We start from the raw sequence: 5635 nt of genomic DNA on the forward strand, positions 1-5635 counted from the left end.
ATACATATAACAAAATTGACCTTAAAATCCATACCAATGCAAATTATTTATACCTATATCATATCCCACTTTAAATGTAAAAGAACATTTATAAACAATATTTGGGAATATGGGCGCAGTTATTTCTCTCCAAACTGCTTCCTGCTGAATGGGGGCGCTGCTAATCATATCTTTTATTGGGTAACCTGTGTGCCAGGTTCATCTCAGTTGGCAGTTGAGTGAAGTAATTTTTTGAGGGTGTTCACAGCAACCTTTCAGGAGGACGTGGTCTATCATACCATACTGGGATAGATGCAATCCACAGGGTCACATCCTCTGTGAAAACAAAAGAAGACCCTCTCCAAAGCATAATATCCTTAGACCCAAATTTTGAAATTGTAATACCCTTATATCCATTCTGGTTTAGCTTGGCAGCCCATGTAACGAAATGTCTCTCTGTACTTAGCTCCTTCACAGTCAATTTTTTTTAAAGAAAACACAATGTACATAATCCAGACTCTCTGTGAATTTTCCATTTTTACGTGGCTTATTTTTACTCTATCACTTTACTTTATTCTGTCTCTTTAAAGACTACTTTTTTTTTTAAAAGACATTAACTTTATTCTTTATATTCTTTTTCTTCTCTCTCCCAAGCCTAAGTATATTCATCCGACAGTGTGGTCTTTTATGTCTGAATCTGTTTTATTGTGAATCTGTAACTTTTTTTTTTTTTTTTTTACTATCCAGGAGCATTTCTTAAAATGTTAAGCACTTCTTAAAAACTTAAGTTGCACCATGTACAGGTAATATGGTACTGCCTGTGTCCTGCCCAGTCTAAACCTTAACTGCGCTGTTATGGCAATTACGGTAGTTCCTGCCTGAGGTCAGCACAGTTCAGCATGGAGCAGCCTCCTGCCTCAAAGCCATTTGGTGCCCCTGAGCCACATACAATTCCAGGCACACAGCAAGTCCACATTGGAGCTGCACTCAGCAGTTTAATTCTGAGACTGAGCGTGTGGCACAGAAACTCTTTTTATAAAAGTTACAACCAAATCTGACACGTAGAGCACTGTGCAGTCTGAAAACACATCTCTGTGTATGGCGGCAGGAATCTGCCATGTTCTTCTGCCTGCTTAAGCCTTATTCTGCCATCTGCCCAGGTGCAGGCGGAGAGCGCTGAGCCATAGGCACGGTCTTAGAGCACTCTCCTTCCGATCCCAAGTGGGAACACAAACATCCAGTCCCATAAAAGCCTTGAAATGCTTTAAAGCCAGAGTTCATGCTGGCAGCACAGCCCCAGGAAGCGGCACTTTAAAATGATGCAGCTTTTTTTCTGCTGCTGTTGCTGTATCAGGAAATCTCTTTATGGCACGCCACCAACAAAGAGCAAAACTCTGTGTTAAACTCTGTTTTTTCTTTGTTTAAAATTAAGCTCTCTCAGGTTTTTAGGTGGATTTAGCCCATCACGTCTGGGCGCCACTCTGTAGTGATAAGAGCGGCGAGGCTGCGTCCCGGCACCTGGCCTCCCGCGTGGCTAGCTTATGCCCGAAATAATTACATGGACACTGTATTCTTTTAAACACTGCCTGGCCAGTTATCTGTAGCCTCTTATTGGCTAGCTCTTACATATCGATCTAACCCAGTTCTAATAATCTGTGTAGCCCACAAGGTTGCTTACCAGAGAAGATCTTAACATGCGTCTGTCTGGAGTGGGAGAATCATGGCGACTCCTGACTCAGCTTCTTTCTCCCAGCATCCTGTTCTGTTTTCTCCTCCTACCTAAGGGTTGGCCTATCAAATGGGCCTAGGCAGTTTCTTTATTAATAAGAAATCACCCACACATCAAGAAAAGCTAAATTGTCAGAAATAAGGAAGGACTTAATGGATCCAATGAATACTAATTAGGAATGAAGATAAAGCTAAACATTTATCTGGTTCTTACTCTATAAATATTTTTTTCATTTTTGGTTTTAGGACAGTGAATAAAAGTATATTTGTCAGAGAATTTATTATATTCAACATAAAGCTCCAGAGTTTTGATTGCAATTCACCACTCTAATGGATAAATCCTGATACAATTATAATAAAGAAGACTTTCATATTCCAAATAATTTAGTTATGTTCTGTAAGTTTCACAGATTTAGTTTTGAACAACTTCTGGTTTTAACATGAGAAAAGAATGTTACATTTTCACCATTATATATACTAACTTATCTGTCATACAGCTTTAATTATTTGTTAGCAATGCAAGAACTTCATTTTTAGGACAGTTTCATTTAAAACATAGTTGTGTTGATTATATTATATAATAACACAGCATTGGTAAATTATCTGTTATGGACAATTCTGGACATTTGCTTTGAAACTTATGGAGAACATGAAAAATGAGGAGTCAGAGAATAGCCTCAGTTTACTTTGAAGCTCTGGCCTCTGGTATCCTATTTTATTCACAATTAACAGGAAAAGGACCCTCTACAGCCACCCCAAGAGGAATGAGCCTGGGAACCCTAGTTTCTTCATTCTTATTAGACACTCTTCTGCTGGTTAAGGGATATGAGCCTAAGATTTCTATTCTGAAAATTTTGTATATGGCAAATTTGCAAATGAACCATTAGTGATCAAACCTGGATATATAATCTAATATACAAAGATTCAATATGACTTCAGGTGGGTCAACCAGTCCCTTTCCTTGACTGTTTTCCATGGCTTCATGCTGCTTGTTTTTTCCCTCAAGCCTACAGCTTGAGCTGGGTCTGCACACTGTCGTCCTCTCCTATGCATCTCATAGTCCCACTGTTTTATCCTATGTAACAGGGCAAATGTGATCTATGACATCCATTCCTCTGTGTCTATCATATTGTGTGCTCAGAATCAGTGACTTTTTTCTTTCCAGTGGTTAGTTCCTCTGTACACTGGGATCTTTTCATCATTCCTTCCCTGCATAATGCTCCTAAATAAGTGCTATTCTTTTTGTTTGTTTGTTTGTTTGTTTGTCATTGTTTGTTTTTTGAGACAGGGTTTCTCTGTAGCTTTGGAGCCTGTCCTGGCACTAGCTCTTGTAGAAAAGGCTGGCCTCGAACTCATAGAGATCCTCCTGCTTCTGCCTCCTGAATGCTAGGATTAAAGGCGTGTGCCACTACCACCCGGCTAATAAGTGCTATTCTTGAACTCTTAGGACCATTTGCATTCCTATTCAGTGTCTAGCATTCTTGAAGAAACAGAAATAAAATACATTTTAACTTAAAATTATAAAATATGTGTTCTCTCTTTATATAAATCATGTAATTAAAGTTATAAATTTGTAAAAGAGCATGGAGTTAACATTGAGATTTGGAAGAAATTATATACCTACATTAATATGCAATTTAAACATATATTGTAATAAAATTTTGAAGGATAGTTTATAATAAAGAGTAGTTATATATGTGGTGGATTGGATTAATGGTTACACACATGTCTTGAAAGCCAAAAGACCAGGTTTTGATTTCTATCACCAACCTCATGTATATACCACCACTTATCATTCTGGCTCCAATGTGAGTCAAAACCTTTGACCTCCTTGGGTACCTACAATCCTGTTCACATACCCTCACAAAGAAAAGGATACAATTAGAAGAAACAAGTTTGAAAACAAAGAATATTTTAATAATAAATCAACTTAAATGAAAAATCTCATACTAAAGCAAAATTATCTGGATTTATTTTTTGTAGTATAGGAACTGAAAATAAATCTGTGTTAATATATGAAGAAATTCCAGTATACACCATTCATTTTGGATAATTTGAAATCTCATAAAAACTTTTACTTATATGGATCTTATTTCTTTTATTTTATTATCCGAACTTAACAAAACTGAACATCAGTACAGGAATCTGATTCTACCTACTACCACATTTGATGCTTTTAATGAGATTGAAAGAAGAAATACACGAGAGATGCAAACACAGCTTCTAGAATCCTCAGACACAGAGTTATGAAAAACAGGCTTGGGGGAAAATAAGAGAGATGTCTTATATCTAACTTAAAGTTGTTTAAAATCATTTTATTTATCTTGAATGTATATGCAAATCTGTGCTAGTAATGAGGACTAAGGACAGGGAATTAAACAGGGTACAAAGGAAAAGCGGTGGGGAAGTGAAAGATTATAACAAATGAGTAAAATAGTGCTGTGCTCACTGACTGGACATTGCACCATCAATGTTTTTTGTAGCACAAATACTATCTATCTAAGGAAGTCAATAAATGGCAGTCTCAAGGTACTGCAGTTTATTCAGCACATTGAGCAGGGTGAGGAAGCCTAGTCTTACTGAAAGTGCTTTCTGGGCTTCCATGCACTTGACTCAAAGGACAACTTGAAACCATGGAAATTTGGCATAGCCTGAAGTTTTAATCTCTTTCTCTGCAATATGATGTTCCCACCCTGATGGTCAGAGCATTATAATGGCTTCCTATACACTTTGTCAGGGATAAAGTCATGCCTAAAAGGCACTCAATGACATGTACTTTGGGAATATGTGATGTCAGAATTACATAATTTTCTGATAATTTAAGATTAAACTTTGAAGTCATGTTTTCTTCTGGTACTGCCACGTGGATGGTATACGCATGGATGACTTCTGACAAGTGATACAGTTGGTCTACCAAAGCATTTAGATGTAGCTTTTCTAGGATCATGAATTATAGGCTCAATGTCCTTTATTTATGGCTAGAAACCAATTATGAGTGAGTACATCCCATGTTCTTCTTTTTGGGTCTGGTTTACCTCACTCAGGATAGTGTTTTCTATTTCCGTCCTTTTGCATGCAAAATTCAAGAAGTCATTGTTTTTTTTTTTTTCTGTTGAGTAGTACTCTAATATGTATATATTCCTTACTTTATTCATCCATTCTTCCATTGAAGGGCATCTAGGTTGTTTCTAGGTTTTGGCTATTACAAACAATGCTGCTATGAACATAGTTGAGCATATACTTTTGTTGTATGATAGGGCATCTCTTGGGTATATTCCAAAGAGTGGTATTACTGGGTCTTGGGGTAGGTTGATCCTGAATTTCCTGAGAAACCGGAACACTGCTTTCCAAAGTGGTTGCACAAGTTTGCATTCCAACCAGCAATGAGTGAGTGTACCCGTTACTCCACAACCTCTCCAGCAAAGGCTATCATTGACGTTTTTGATTTTAGGCATTCTGACAGGTGAACCCAAAGAAAAACATATAGTCATCCTCGTGGATATTAACCTTCATCAGGCGATGAAAGGAGAGAGAGAGACAGAGATCCACATTGGAGCACCGGACAGAAACCCCAAGGTCCAAATCAGGAGCAGAAGGAGAGAGAGCATGAGCAAGGAAATCAGGACCACGAAGGGTGCACCCACACAATGAGACAATGGGGATGTTCTATCTGGAACTCAGCAAGGCCAACTGGACTGGGTCTGAAAAAGCATGGGATAGAATTGGACTCACTGAACATAGTGGACAATGAGGACTGCTGAGAAGTCACGAACAATGGCATGGGGTTTTGATCCTACTGCACGTACTGGCTTTGTGGGAGCCTAGGCTGTTTGGATGCTCACCTTATTAGACCACAAAATTGTAAAATATGAAAGAAATTGGCATTTTTTTAGATAAGTACCATATACCAAAATTAAATCAAGACCAG

This window comes from Alexandromys fortis, unplaced genomic scaffold (genome assembly GCF_014885135.2).
Source record: "Alexandromys fortis isolate MF-2015 unplaced genomic scaffold, M_Fortis_MF-2015_v1.1 scaffold_323, whole genome shotgun sequence".
Classification (NCBI taxonomy): Eukaryota; Metazoa; Chordata; class Mammalia; order Rodentia; family Cricetidae; genus Alexandromys; species Alexandromys fortis.